This window comes from Zonotrichia leucophrys, chromosome 5, assembly GCF_028769735.1.
Source record: "Zonotrichia leucophrys gambelii isolate GWCS_2022_RI chromosome 5, RI_Zleu_2.0, whole genome shotgun sequence".
Classification (NCBI taxonomy): domain Eukaryota; kingdom Metazoa; phylum Chordata; class Aves; order Passeriformes; family Passerellidae; genus Zonotrichia; species Zonotrichia leucophrys.
Window position 1 is genome coordinate 32,473,259 of NC_088175.1, and position 15,979 is coordinate 32,489,237.

General features: G+C 41.2%; 1 long non-coding RNA gene across 1 annotated transcript; it reads left to right on the plus strand.

Moving 5' to 3' along the window:
* Position 1: 1 nt before the first annotated feature.
* LOC135448479 (uncharacterized) lies at positions 2-15,313 on the plus strand. The gene is made up of 3 exons (XR_010440468.1): positions 2-902; positions 6,965-7,058; positions 13,556-15,313. It is a non-coding gene; the product is annotated as an uncharacterized LOC135448479 (long non-coding RNA).
* Positions 15,314-15,979: the final 666 nt, after the last annotated feature.

Sequence of the window (15,979 nt, forward strand, 5' to 3'; positions counted from 1 at the left end):
CGTGTGGGAAGCTCCTGTGCGCAGCGAGAGCGGCCGGCTGAAGTCACTGCGTTGTTCTTTCTTTTCCAAGTTGATAGTGGGTCCCGGTCCTGCGGTCTTGCTTTGTTTTGCAAATCGCAGAATCACAGAACGGGGGAGGATGGAAGGGACTGCAATGGGTCAACTGGTCCAAGCTCCCTGCTCAAGCAGCACTTGGCACAGGATCCCATCCGGATGACTCTTGAGTATCTCCTGTGAGGGAGGCTCCACAACCTCTCTGGGCACCTGATCCAGTGCATGGTCACCCACACAAGAGAGTTTTTCCTCATGTTCAGGTGGAACTTCTGTGCATCCATTTCTGCCCATTGCCTCTTGCCCTGTTGCTTAGCACCACTGATGAGAGCCTGGCTCCACCTTCCTTCAGATACTGATAGACATTGAAGAAGTCCACACTCAATCATCTGTTCTTGAGGCCAAACAGGCCCACTCCCTCAGCCTATCGTCCAGCTGATCATTCATCCTTATTGCACTCCACTGGTTGCTCCAGGAGCTCCACATCTCCCTTGTATTGAGGAACCAAGAACTAACACACCACTTCTGATACAGTCTCACCAGGGCTGAGTAGAGGAGCAGAATCAACCCCCTCGAGCTGCTGGCCGTGCTCTTCCTAGAGCACAGGACACCATTAGCCTTCTTGGCCACAAGGACACGGCTGGCCCATGGCTTGCTGCCCACCAGGACCCCCAGGTCTTTCTCTGCAGAGCTGCTTTCCAGCAGGTCAGTGGTAATGATAAGCTCCCACCTCAAAGGGTGGAACCTGATGTATGTCTATTTTTTTCCCTCCTTCGTGTCAGTGAAGAACTTGGAAACCAGCAGAAGCGCTCCAGGATTAAGGATAATTTTTGGTCATGGAATAGTCAATGGTGAGGTTTGCTTACTGCATTTTGGGGCAGGGGGGTTGTGCCCACCAATAGTTCAGCAATTTAATTCCTTTTTGGTTCACATCTGAATTACTTGGTTTCATTTTTTCTCCTAAAATCAGTAGGAATTAAAATGATGTATAATCAAACAGCTTTTGTTCCCCAATTATCTATAAGTGAAATAATAATAATAATAACAGCTCACTTTGGGAAGGTCTTGGGACTGTATTGAATTAAAGCTTACTGGTTAAATAACAGTGGTTAATGACCAATGAGACTGCTAATGAAAGTAACTCCTCCAAAGTATTCAGTTGAGATAAGAGTGCCCCCTGTTTACATCCTGAAGGCAAGTTCATTTGATATGTTGTTGTACACGTGCAAGACTTTCCCTTATGGACTGTGCTGAGAAGTTAAAATGCTTAAAGGTCATGTTAACTTGGTCTTACTTTTATTCACATAGGCAAAAACATCTCTATTGAATGATCTGTTTATCTGAGCCTCCTTCACTAATGGCATAAATATGGGAATATTTAAGAAAAACATTTCTAATGTATAAAGGTCCTGTGCATTTCTATTGCCATCTGCTTTGCCTCAGGGATAGGAGCAAAGTGCTGAGGGGCAACTAGCTAGAAGGCATCTACTGGACTTACCAAGTGATTAACTTAATTCATTCTGCCTTTTTTTATGTACTTGCTTTATTCTGTATGTAATAGTCTGTAAATTAATTAGTTATAGTTCAATGCTGACTTTGTTTCTGATGGGATGCTTAAGTCATTAGACTTGACTAGTCTTTAACGAGTGCCCAAAAGTTGCTTTTCAGTACTAGAATATAAATTGCTTCTGTCATTAAATTAAACAGATTCAGGGAAGGGAACAGCAATGCTTTTTAAGTATAGTGAAATGCTTCCTTCCTTTCACAGAAGGAGATGGGATGGGCAGTGCTTGCTGGGGGAACCACAATTCACATTGACTATAATTCTGATTTTCAAACTCAGTTGTTCCAAGTTTGTTTTCCTCAGCTCTGAAAAGGTGAACAAGGTGGTGGGTATAAGGCTTCTTCCAAGGTAAAAGGTTCCTCCAAGGCATTGTTTACAATTCTTCTCTCTCACATTTTTCTCTCTCTTTTTTTATTTTTGTTTGTTTGGTTTGGTTTTGGTTGGTTGGTTTTGATTTTGTTCTTCTTTCTTGTTTTCCAGTAGTGTTCCTAGGTAGAAGAATTTCCTTGGTTTGTTTCCTTGTGGTTTCAGGGAGAATTTCCTATGAGCATTTCACCTATGGTGGAATGGTTCCAGAACAATTTTACAGGAAAGTTAGCGTTATATAGATGCTCTCAAAACATTTATAAGTGTGCCTTCAGAAAGCTAGTAAAAATATATTTCAAACTCCTACAGACCCATGCTCCAAGATGGTTTTACTTTAAGTCTTCTCACAAGACCACACTTGAATAGTTTATTCAAATATTATATTTCTTCTTATGGTCCTGTGATGTTACCGCTTTTTATTGTTTTAGTAACTTCTATTTGACTACAGTAAGTTTCAGTGATACAACTTTTTTTTTTCATATTGGTGAGCTTGTATAATTGCTCTCCAATTACACTACCTAACTAATGGATCAAATATTATTGATTCAGGGTAAAAACTTACAGCTATTTAATTTGCATCTAGTCAGGTACTTTATTCTTTGTGCCTTGAACTGCAGTTTACTTTAAGAGTGTTGCTGATCTTTGCAGTGAACATCTGTTCAGGTTCTGCTTTCACCTTATATTTTCAGAATAAATGTGAAATTTTATCTGAGATAAGGACTTTTTTATGGAAAATAAGCTTATTGTTGGCTAGCTTCAGGATCTTCTGTAAGAACCACACACACTGAATTAAGGAGTTGCTTCATATGCAGCAGTTCATTTTCTGAACAGAGGCAGAGGGTATTGCCTGAAATATTTCTCTTTCACATTGCACCAGCATGGACATTTTAATAATGTTTTGACTTCTGTGTTAGGTTTGTTTGTCTTGCTTGCTGAGATGCACTTTAGGCTGTTGAAGGAACAAACAAGCAGGCATAGAACCAAGTAGACTGTGGCCCATGGAATTCTCCCTATGTTTCCTTAGAAAGCCATCTCAGGGCTTCAGATAGCTCAAAATATTCCTTCTGAGGTAATGTGGATATTAGCCAAGCAGTGTGCTTAGTCTTTGTCAGACAACGTTCTTCCCAGAGATTGTTATCTCTTGGTTTGTCAGTATCAGAACAAGATGTATTCTGAGAGAACAATGGTAACAGAAAGGTAGGTACAGAGCTTGTTATCTGCAGACATTGGAAGGAAACCAGCCTGCTTTTTAAAATGTTTATCCTGTAGCTCTCACCAACTGTAAAAGTGGCTAAGCAGCACCACTGATCTTTTGGAGAAATCAAAGTGCTTCAGCCAGTGAGCATTCCTCTTGGTGACTATTTTAATCTTACATTTGTTCACGAAATGTACATGGTGTGATATATAACTCAAAGCTCAGTAAGTCTGTTTGTAGGGACACAGTTTGTGGTAATTGGGAGTGGGGCTGCAGCAGAGCCTCATCCCCCATGGGCTACAGATGTGAGCAGCAGGTGAGCAGCACTGACAGCGATGAGCCATGGAGTGCCCAGGGGCACTGACCCATCACCAAAGGGAACAGAGGGCACACAGCTGCACTGCATCAACATCAGGGGTATAAAAGGCTGGGCTGAAGAACAAGAAGGGCAGATGCTTGTAGCCTTCTGATGTAGTATGGTGATGCTCTGTATGGGCAAATGATTGATGCCTTCTGAAATTGTATGGTGATACATTGTGTATTGTGGCTGTCTCAGCTGTGCCATGTGCTGCAACAACGATTGCCCTTTAGGTTTGTGGTGGCTGTCAGGTGCTGATCTGGTTGTGTGGGTCCTGCTCTGATGCATATGCAGGTGTGTACTTATACAGGCACAGATCCAAAATCAGCTCATTCTGTTCTCAGAGAATGGTGACAAGAGTGCAAGGCCTGTATCGGCTGAAGAACAGGCACCTGCTTTTACCTGGATAGTGGGAGAGAAAACAGAGTCATAGAATGGTTTGGGTTGGAAGGGACCTTAGAGATCACTAGTTCTAGAGACACTTTGTATTAGACCAGGTTGCTTAGAGCTCCACCCAGCAGCTTTGGTTGCATACCCCCAACACGGGTTGTGTACCTGTTGGGCTGTAGCCTTGAACAATTCCAGGGAGAGGACATCCTCGTCTCCTTTCAGATAAAATATATACTTTGATCATTTTACAATAGTCTGCTGTTTGTATATTCTCCACAGCTGAGCTGTTAAGTGTTTCAGCTATTTCACTGTCTGTTCACTTTTATATTTAACAATTCAAATACCAAAGTATGAGTGTAAAAAAAAGAAAAAATAAAAATTGCAAGGGTTGATGTGATTGGTCTGTTAGTTTTGTCGTTTCCCTTCCCTAGCTAAGCCTGGAAATTAGGGTGCATTCTGTTTTTAGTGCATGTAATATTTAAATCTGAAACCTTTTTGTTTCATTGTGCATCATAATGAAAAAGACTAGTGCTGCAGTTCACTCTTAGACAGGGTTTTTGTCAAATAACAGAGTTGGGGTCATGCTCTAGACTGTAGTCATTTAAATCAGACTGTTCATGCTTGAAGTCATGCATGGCTGCTGCTGTGTCTCAGACTGTCTCTTTCACCAGTACAGTGTCCTTCAGGGCCTTGGATACATAGGTGCCCTTTAAAAGTATTCTGTTTGAGAACAAAAGTTTAACTAAGAGAAACTTTAGGGCATTCTCTCAGAGAAGGTCAGCACTACTAGGATGTGACAGTTGTTGAACCACGTGAATGTTCTGGCTAGAAAGAATGTTGCTCTAGCTAGAAAGAAACTTCAGGCAAGGCTGATAGTTAGAATCTTGTGCAGACCCATTTTAAAAGGTAGTTACTACCCAAAAATAGCAGCAGGTTTAATGTGTTTTTTTTTTTTTTAAAGATGCTTTTGCTGTTCTTGATCAAACTTGGAACAACCTGAGGCTACTGTGACTTAAGCAGTAGCCAGGTCAGCTTGTGCATTATGTTCTTTGTTCTTTCTGCCCCTTGCACAAGTGCAGAAACAAATTCAAATAGAGGCATCCAGCAGTGGGAACCATCTGCTATGGCTATGATCCTTCATAATGGGCATGGATATGTTATACATAGTTGACTTGTGCTTGCATATATACTAACTTCTCATGTCATAGGTATGACTGCCTGTAGGAAATCCTCAAATCCCAAACATGGGCTATGTAGCAAGCTTTCTGTGGCACAGATTTCTCTCAGTTACATTCTAATCTTAGAATTTTTAGGGGCCTTTTGCCCCTAAAAATTATATTATTTCATTAAGATCAAATATCAGTCATTGTTAAGTCTTGACTGTATGAAAAAGGTAGAACTGAAAATCCCCACCCAAAGCACTCCCTAAGATACTGGCTGGAATATGTAACAGAACCAGTGGCAATGATTAACCAGGGCTGCCCACAGCAGGATCCAAGGTACACAGAGTTGCACTCATTGTTCTGTTGTCTCGGTATGAGCTGCCGTGCCTGCCTTCCTCGCACTGATAGCTCTCTGTGCTCAGAGAGTCAATTACTCTGATTCCTTGGCCTCAGTCCTACTTCTCATGGAAGTAAGGGACTGACAGAGTCTGGTTTTGGGTACTCTGTAATGTACCCGATTCTGTGAAATTAAGTTATCTTGTCTTCTACTCTGTACTGCTGGAAGAATAACTGGGAGGTACTTCTGAGCAAATTCTCACAGATGCTTTTTGTGAAGCACTTCCTAGAGACAGCTTCTCAGTGTTGTTAAAATGGGAACAGGCTGGGTGCACAAGTGAGACTCTGCATTAAAAGGCAGCAGTGGAATTAAGAACTCTGGCTTACATGGAATCCTGCCTGCATAATTTGAAAAATGTTATCCCCGGTTTTATCCAGTGGCTGCAACAGTTTATTCCTTACAATAAGTAAACTAATATAATTAACACACTATTCAGAGTGTAGCAGTGTTCTGATGCTCTTATAATACTTAAAAAATTACCTGTTGAAGTAACTTTTAATAAAGTTTATGGAAGTGTGATACTGCTATTTTACATTTGACTTCCGTGGGAGCAGGGGTTGTGTACCTCTTGGGCTCTAGCAGCCTAAAGAGCTGCATAGTGAGCAGGCAACTGGCTGTTGTCAGTGCTTACATCCCTAACTTTGCTTTCTGAGCATCCTCACACTTTGAAACTCCTGCCTTTGCAAAATGTGGGTTGCATGTCTGTGTACTACCAAAACAAACACTGCACTTCTTCTTAAAGGTGTGTGCTGAAAAAAATACAGAAAATTTGACAGCTTAAGAGAGACTTTCCATAAGACAAAAGTCCATGAGTCAAGGTTTAACCATAAAGTGCACAAGCGAAGAACTCACTGCTGCTATCTGATTCCACAGATCATGCAAGCAGGTAAAAAGGACGAAAGCAGGAATAGAAACAAGCCAACACCATGCTATTCTGTTGCCTGCTTTCCTTCTGGCTCTATGTGTTGTCAGAGATGAGTCATAATGGCAAAATCAGTTTATAGGCAAAAGGTTTGACAACTTAGCTATTCTTTCACCATATTTTCCTTATCTTGAATCATTATTTTAGGTTTTGGATAAAAGGTATAAAACTGTAAGTATCCTGGGAAAGTATCACTGTATGTTTACTCTCTTCTGATACTAAGAGTACTGGGCTAGAAGGAGACATAGACAAATACAACATAAAACTTATATAAGTCATTCTTAAAACCTAACCTACCCTTTTACATAACAGCTTTAAGGAGTCAGATTGCTAGCTCTGCACTGCATGCAGTCAGAATGGTGATTAATTTGCTTGTAACATATTTTACTTCTTATATGCAACCCCACTGTCAAACCTCCACATTCTTTGCCTTGGATTAATGGACATTGGTCATGGCTATTGATCCCTTCCATTACAGGCTGCTGATGCTCTGCAACTGTTCTGCAGTTCTCAGTGACAACTTGTGGCTTCCTTCTGTACCATGTCTGCACTTTACAGGTGAAGATACCTTCCAGTGAGATGCCACCATGAAGTGCAGACAGCAGGTGACTTCAGTGAGTGATTCAATGAGGCCCCTTCTGAAGACTCAGTGGTGAGCTGTCCTTTGCCCATCTTGAGATGTTTCTGTGAGGTTCTTTTTTAAGAGCAAGGCAGTAAGCAGTGATTAAATTGCTGTAGTTAAGGACATTTTGTAACACTGCCTTGATAGACAGGCGCAAGCATTAGTTGGCATCAGTGCTTATGCTGGTATTTCCTAATAGCTCATTTGAAATTCAGGTTTTGAAGAACCACAAAGGTTGTACAATACAGGCTATATATAACTTGGGTGGGAAAATGTTCTGGATATGTTAATATTTTTGACGAATTCTGAAACCTAGTTTCAACAGAGCAAATTGCTTAAAATGAATCCTAAGTCAAATGGGGGAAAAGGGAACTTTTATTGACAGCACTATTAGAATGAAATAATCCTTGTGCAGTTCAGCAGCCAATTTATCATTCTCTATTTCCCTTGGTTTTGTTCATCTTTCAGATGGGAACAAGCAAGGGAAAACTTGATGGGTTAAGAACTTTTAAGATTTGGGGAACATAAGCTTGATAAAAGAGACTGTTTCATATGGAAGGGACCTATAGTGAGCATGTAATCCAACTGCCTGACCATTTCATGGCTGGCCAAGTCAAAGCCTGGTATTAAGGACATTGTCAAAATTCCTCTTAAATACTGTTAGGCTTGAAGCATCAACCACCTCCCTAGGAAGCTGGTTCCAGTGTCTGACCACTCTCTCAGCCAAGAAATTCTTCCTAATATCCAGACTAAACCTTCCCTGGTGCAGCTTTGAACCATTCCCACATGTCCTGTCACTGGATACCAGAGAGAAGAGCTTAGCACCTTCATCTCCACTGACCAGCTGGTGATGCTGTGTTTGATGCATCCCAAGATGCCAGGGAACACTGCTGACTCCCACTGAGCCTGCTGGCAATCAGATCCCTGTCTGCAGGGCTGTTTTCCAGCCACTCTCACTATATATACTTGTGTCCAATGTTATTCCATCCTAGATGCAGAATCTGGCATTTCAACTTGGAAAATTTCATCCCATTAATTATAGCCCAATGCTCCTAACTATGTAGATCCCTCTCCAAGGCCTCTTGTCCCTCAAGAGTCAGCAACACCTCCTGGCTTGGTACCATCAGCAAACTTCCTAACGGTACATTCAACTCCTACATCCAGATTGTTGATAAATATACTGAACAAAACAGGCTCTGGAATTGAACCGCAAGGAATACCAATGGTATCCCTCAACTGGTGCCAGTTGCCAGCTAGATAGATGTAGCTCCATTCACTAGAACCCTTTGAGCTCTGTCCTTCAGCCAGTTTTTCACCCAGAACACCATGGACCTGCTTATTCCACAGTTGGGCAACTTGTCCAGAAGGATGCTCTGAGGGGCAGTATCAAAAGCCTTACTAAAATCCAGAAAGGATGTGACCAGCAGGACCAGGGCATTGATTGTGCCCCTGTACTCAGCACTGGTGATGTCATGGCACAAACCCTGCAGTCAGTTTTGGACCCCTCACTACAAGAACAGCACTGAGGTGCTGCAGCATGTCCAGAGAAAGGCAATGGAGCTGGTGAAGGGTCTGGAGCACAAGTGCTATGAGGAGCAGCTGGGGACCTGGGCTTGTTTAGTGTGAAGAAAGGAAGCTCAGAGGGCACCTTATTGCTCTCTACATGTACCTGTAGTGAGGTGGGATTGGTCTCTTTCCTCTGGTAACAAGCAACAGGACAAGAGGAAATGGACTCAGGTTGTGCCAGGGGAGGTTTAGATTGGATATGAAGAAAAGCTGCTTCGCTGAAAGGGTGGTCAGGCATTGGAGCAGGCTGTCTGAGAAAGTGGTGTAGTCACCACCCCTAAAGATGTGTGGATGTGGCATTTAGGGATGTGGTTTAGTGGTGGACTTGATGGTCTTTGAGGTGTTTCCAAGCTAAATGATTCTATCATTTTTCTAGGATTTTTAATCACATGACCTTGCTTTTTTGTTCTGGAGAGGGGTTGTGATGGGGTGAGAAGATTTCCAAAGAAGCTATTAAATAAGGATATCAGATACTTAATGAGACCTCACTATATAGGCAAGATTTTTTACCAAATAGGAACAACCTCTTTCCTACAAGAGCATTTTTTTATCCCTTCATTCTGGTCTTTTTACTTCCTCAGTAAATATAAGTGGGTTTGGGCTGCCTGTTCATAGACTTAAAATCTTTTTCAAAAGCCTGAATTAAATGTTATTTGATATTGCTATAAAAGCTACTCAGTGAAACCTCTAATTCGAACACAGCTTTATTTTTATCTAAGTTTTAGAATTCCAATAGTGTCTCTCAAAATTTCTGTTTTGAGAATTCTGTACTGCAAACCTAAGCCAAATGACAACATGCTTTCCTTATTACCAGACCAAATCATCCCATTGCCCTGAAGACTAAACGTGGAAAATGACCATGTAATGTGCATGCAATAAATATACCAGTGTAAACAACTCCATAGTGCAGTTTTGCCCAGGGTATCATGGTCATGCTGTTTAATTGGGGCTTATTTTCATGTTCTTCTGGTTTTGACTGCTGATCATGTTACTATCCCTAGCTGCTTCTCTAGCTCCCTTCATGGGAGGTGGTTTTTTTGTCTATAGGTCTTTTATTTCAGCTCTTAGGAATCCAGTGTAGTTTCAGAGACAGATGAGAAAGAATCTAGCATTAAATGCTGGAGTAGGTGTGTGTTGGTTTTTGGTTCATGTTTTTGTTGGTTGGGTTTTTTGCTGGTTTGTTTTTTGTTTTGTTTGTTTTTTTTTTTTTTAAGGAAGCAATCCCTCCTTCCAAATTTCTGCTTTTCTAACCAACACAGGCTTGTACACAGATGGCCTTAGACGCTGAAAGCATTCAGTTGCACTGAAAATAAAGATCAACATGAAGAAATGTGTTGTAAACTGCAGAAGTCTATGATGAAAAGCTTTCTTAAATATTTTTCAACTTAAGTAACTGTCTTGGGACAGAGTACATTTTCTTCTTAGTAACTGGTACAGCGCTGTGGTTTTTGGATTCACTATGAGAACAGCGTTGACAACACACTCATTTGGTTCTTATTCAGTAGTGCTTACCCTAAGCTGAGGGCTTTAAGATTTTCCATGCTCTGCCATGAGGAGCTGCACAAAAAGGTGGGAGTGTGGCCAGGACAGGTGATCCAAACTGGCCAAAGAGATATCCATACCATAGAATGCCATGCCCAGTATTTAAACCAGAGGAGTTACCTAGAAGGGAGCTGATTGCTGCTCAATGATTGTGCATCACTTTTTCTCTTGGATTTTGTTTTTCTCTCTCCCTCCACTTATCATTATATTATTAGCTTTTTTTTTTTTTGACTTATTAAACTATTTTTATCTCAACCCACAAGGTTTAACTTTTGTTTCCAGTTCTCCTCCCTACCCTGATGGGGGTTGAGGGTAGTGACCTTACAGCTGGCATGAGATTTAATTTGTGGCTGGGATTAAACCACAACAATAACTGGTTTCATCTGCACTGGGATACACAGGAGAATCTTGATATATGGTCCTTGAGACCCTTCCTAGCTTCTCTGCCTAAAGCACTTGTTCTGAAAGCCAAGTACCTTCTGCTGCTCCACTCATCTCTAATGGATAACTTGATGTCTGACCTAAGAATTTATTTAAATGCTTATTGGACTGGGTCTGGAGATCACTTTGTGAGCACAAAGGTAGGTATGTCTTTGATTATTTCTCTGGCTACTGATTGGATCTAGGGCTCTAATGGACAAATTCTGGAGTACCCAGGTACCAGAAGCTTCTTTTTCTGCAGCTGTACTGCCCGCTTTATGCGGCATAGCTTGTTCAGTGTGCAGCAGTGCTGGTGTCTGTGTGCACCCAGCTCCATTTCCTGTTAGCTCAGTAGCAGAACCCAGCCCATGCCTGCCTAGTGGATGGTGAGTTGCAGCTCTTAAGGCACGAGCACAGTCACCTGCACCTTCTGTTCACTCTGCTCAGAGACTGAGAACCACTGGGCTCAACAGGGGCTGGTACATGTGTGAGGATATGAAGAGCAACAGGCAGGAGTAAAGTGCTGGTACCTGGAGCTGACAGAGTTGCTTTGTTTTGGTGAGAGTGTTTGGTCCCCATATCTTGTTCTGTTTTTCTCCTGATCTATCAACTGTGCTGCTGAGCTGGTTTGCATACACTGTCTGGTTTTGAGTAATGTTTGTTCACCAAAGATTTTTATTTCTATAAAAGCATGACTGAGTTATCCGGTCATCCTCGTTAATTCTCACAAGAGTTATCTTAAAAAAAAAAAAAAGTGAAAAATCAAATAAAGTAATGTTTTTCATCTTTGGTTACACAGAACCAGTGGTAGTGGATGCTCAGGTACCCTGGAGTGGCTGGATGGTGGAGACTGTAATTGTTTGTTAATTTTTAAAGTGGAGGAAATGAGATTTTTGGTGAAAGAGCTTCACTTATTGCACTGCTGGAAAGAACAGGTCCATGCAAACCAAACAAGCAGTGGTATTGGTGTGGTGCTTTTCTGTCTGCTCAATGACATAATCTTGTGAGAGCTTACACTAACTGTGGAAGATATTGTTGGTATTAAATTTGGGTGAAAAGTGCATGGTCAAACATCCTCATTCATAAGAAAGAGACCAAACTAACATGATTAAATCCTTTTAGCTCCTCATTTTTGCAGTTGTTAATGTCTTGAAGTATTTATTAGGAAAAGAGAATGCAGCTCTATCTTCATGAAAAAAATTCTGTTTTTCTTTGCCCTAGTTTAACAAAGCACTGAAGCACAGACTTGAATCCTTTGGGAATTACTTAAGGGCTCAGAGCCTTAAATCCCATTATTGAGGATTTAGGAATAGATTAGATAACCACAAGAGGTCATAGTTGCTTCACAGATATAAGAGAGGAGGTCATATTTGAAAATCTTTTCTGTTTAGAGGAAAGCTGTCAAAACAAAGAGGGTTGTTCTTAGTTCATGGGAAAAAAAAAAAGAACTTGACATGTGAATTTCCATGAGAAATGCATGCGAAAGTAGGCATGACACAAGAGAAAAGAACCGTTTGTTAAAGGGAAGAGAGTACAAATTCTGCTTTGTATTGGGCTATTTGTAGAATTTTTAAAATGGTTCTCAGCTTGCTGAAAACAATCCTTTTGTAAATCCATCTATTCCATAAGATTAGCCAAGGAATTAACTTGATCCTGGGTATTTCAAATGGTATTTTGAAGACTGATTTGATATCTCAACTGGTTGTCATTACTTTCTGCATTCTAAAGCAGTTGGCTTCAGAAATCTAGTATGGGTAGCAAAAGATTCCATTTTCACTGTCATTTCACTGTTAATAATTTTCTGTTGTTTCTATATCTTGTGGGTAGATCACACAAATAGAAGTTTCTTCTACTTTATTTGAAATCTGTTTGTAATACATATTTAAACTTCAAATGTGTAGTGGCAAAATACCAGAATCACTTTCTGACTAAATGAGCTCCTGCTAGGCTCAGATCATCCTTGTGGTCTTTGACATACTCAGGAGTGCTTGATTTGAGACTTCTGCATCATTGAATGTGATAATGTGATCAGACTGTGTCTGACTTACTAGCAACAGCAAAGTATTGCCAGTGGTTCACAGCAGCCAAAAGAGATAATGCAACATTCTTGTTGATGAAGTACTGGCAGAAGAGGATGAAGAAGAAAATATAGGAAAAAAAAAATAAAAAGAAAGGAAATAAAAAGAAAGGCATCTCATTGATCCTGATGTTTTTGGAAAGGTATGTTGACATTTCCTGTGGTTGCCTGTGTCATCACCTGCAAGTGGTAGTTGAGTCTTCTGAATGGTGGATGCTCCCTCCTAAGCAATGGGAGGACACTTCCTGACTTTTTACCCACAAACCAGATGCAAAGCAGCGCCCTCTGATCCTCAGGGCTTCATTATCGAAACCCTCAGCTTCTCTCTTCCTTGTCTTTCAGAAACTGATAATCTTCCTCCCTGCTGAGGGGGAGGAGTGAACACAAACTTCCCACCCTGAAACGCCTGGCAGTTCCTGCATTTTCAGTGTGACTGTCTGCCAGCAGTAATTGTTCTTCTTGTGGATGCAGACGCCTAGGAAAAGAGCTAGTAAAGCAGCTACATCTGTTATATTTGTACCCCTCCTTGTGGATTCATACTGATGGTTGTTAGGTACTTGGAAATCCAGACCTGTTCTCATGTTTAGGACTTGAATTCGAAGAAGCAGATGCCTGGGAACCTGGTGCACAGAAGTAAATATTTTCCTAGAAGTGCAGAGTCCTCTAGTTTAAGAGGTGCGGTTCACACGCAGAGCTCTGGTACCACAGAGCCATTACCACACCCATGTGCAGCACAGTTGATATCCCCAGTGCACTTTTGGTAAAGCTGCAGTAGATATGGTGCTGTGCTGGATGTGATAGCAGGATTGTTGTGTTCCATTGGCTAACTACAGAGGGACCTCGTCCCTGGTTCTAACAAAACTATAGTATGCTATTTCATATTATTGATTTGATTTCTTTTCTGTTTCTTTTTCTTTATTAGCCCATTTGCATGGAGCTGCCAGAGGAGCTGTGTCAGCTGGCAGAATACAGAAACTGAGAAGGGAGAAAGTAATAGAAGACTACAGAATGAATGAGGATGGTCTTTTGATCCAACCAGCCATGGAATTTAATAGAGGGAAACAATCCACAGAAACTACAGAGATGATGGTGATTGCTTTCCCACAAAAAAAAAAAAAAAAAGGCAAAAAAGCAGGGTCTCAAAACACATCCTTCAACAATCAAGGATGTACTTTTGTACTTTGTCAAATTGATATGGTAAAACCTGTGGGAGGACTTTAAACTGACCTCAAGCAGACTGTATGAATTTGATTTCTGACACAGGTGATTTGATGAGCTTAGATTGGATGTTTGGAGACATCCAAGTGAAAAAAAGAGGCTACTCCCCATGCAGAGGTGTCCAACAAAAGCTCCTGACTTTACAATGACAGATAATTCAACATTCCACTGTTGAATGGAAATAACGATGGTCTGTCTTTTGGAGGGAATTCCTGCTGTGTCTGGCTGTTCTTCTCTAGGTCTATTTTTGAGATTCATTCTTTCTGAGAGCTATTTTTGATTTTAGAAGAGTGACTTTTCTTTTTCTTGCATTGTTAACAGACCACTTCCTTAAACTGTATTAGTTCTTTTGCTACCTGTTGCAGGTATGTAAAACTCATTAGAGCAGCTTCCTGCTGGAAGCTGCAGACCACCACCACCACTGTTGTTCACCACGCTGCCACATCCAGCTCTGTGGATAAGGCTGTAACACCACTGTGCTGTGTGGTGTGTGTAAAAAGCACTTTAGAAGGTAAAGACCAGTCCCTCCCCAGGCAAAATAAAGTATTAGGGCAAAACTACTGCTCTGTCACAGGACAAAATTAATGTGGGCCGTGCCTCAGTCTCAGAACAAGCTTTCTGACATATCAGCGAACACTGAATGTAGAATAGGGAAGAATGGAGAAGGATCAAAGGTGACTGTGCCAACCAGATGGCAGTCCATGAACAATCTGGGCATCAGGCTGCAAAGGTGGGAATAATAATGACACCAGCTTGGAAGGGATGTGACATCGGTATGTCAGTACGTGCCACTCGCTACCTGTTTGCGTTGGTTTTCTTTGATGCAAATTGGTGTGACTGTGCTTATGATGTATCTAAGCATTTAAAAAGTATTTTTGGGGAAACATGTTGGTTTTCTGGTGTGTTGGGTTTTTTTACCTCTCCCCACAAAGTACTAGATTGGCACTATTTAAATAGGTTTTCATTTGAAACTGTAAGTCAGACTTCTTCACTTGGCAGAGTGATAGAAAAACTGCCAAGGTTTTCTTTGTCATTAAACTGAAGGAAGATTTTTCCAAGCAGTCATGGGTTATCACAGATCAGTGGGGTACAGTGTGGAACATGCAGGCTCTTCTGTCAGAGACAGCTCAAGAGCACTTAGGTTGTATTTCCACAACAGGGTCCATGCAGTCCTATTACCAGACAGAAAATAGTGATATGTCAGGTAAGGGAAAGAGGGGGGGGAAGAGGAGCTGAGAGATGAAGGCATCAAGTCTGGGATGCAGTATGGAATGTTTTTACATGATACAAAGTAATTGTTGGGCTACCCTTCTCTTACCCTTGATAAGAGACTGAGTGCTTTCTCAGCCTCTTCCAAGGACTTGATCTCTGACTGGAATGGCATTATCATGGAATAACAGTTCCAGAGAGGGACTTCTCAGTCCAGTTGCATCTGTGCCACTATAATGACTAAAGTAGCAAAACTTTCTCGGGTAAACATAAGTACTGCTTTCCCTTTGGTTAGCTTTTGGGAATGGCATGAAGAAAATAAATATATTGGAATGGAGTCATCACTCACTGAAGCACAAGATTAAAAAATACTATATTCTTAAGAAGAAAAACTGGGCTATTTTTTTCAAGGTCCATCAGCAGTGATGCTGCTCTGTTTGTCTGAGCTCATGTGGTACTAACATGCAACCAAATCATGCACACCTCCTGAACAATGCAATTCCTGGCTGTACTTAGGGGTACAGTTAGCATCACTAGTTAAGGATAACTCTAGTGAAGTTTTACTGGAGCAGTGGTCTTATTTGTATATCCTAGCAACTGTGTGCTTAAGCCCAGCTGGCAACTAAGCACCATGAAGCTGCTTGTTCCCACCCTGCCCCAGTAGAATGAGGCAGAGAATCAAAAGTAAAAACTCATTGTTTAAGATGAGTTTAATAATAGAAAAAAAAAGCAATAAATAATAAGAATAATAAAAAGGGGAAGAAAAACAAGTGCTGCACAATACAGTTGCTCACTCTACGCTGACTAATGCCAGATTCCCTTCCTGAATCCAGATTGGCCTCATTTCCAAGTAGCTGCCTTTATTTATACTGGGCATTATGTCCTGTGGTATGGAATATCCCTCTAGTCAGTTCAGGTC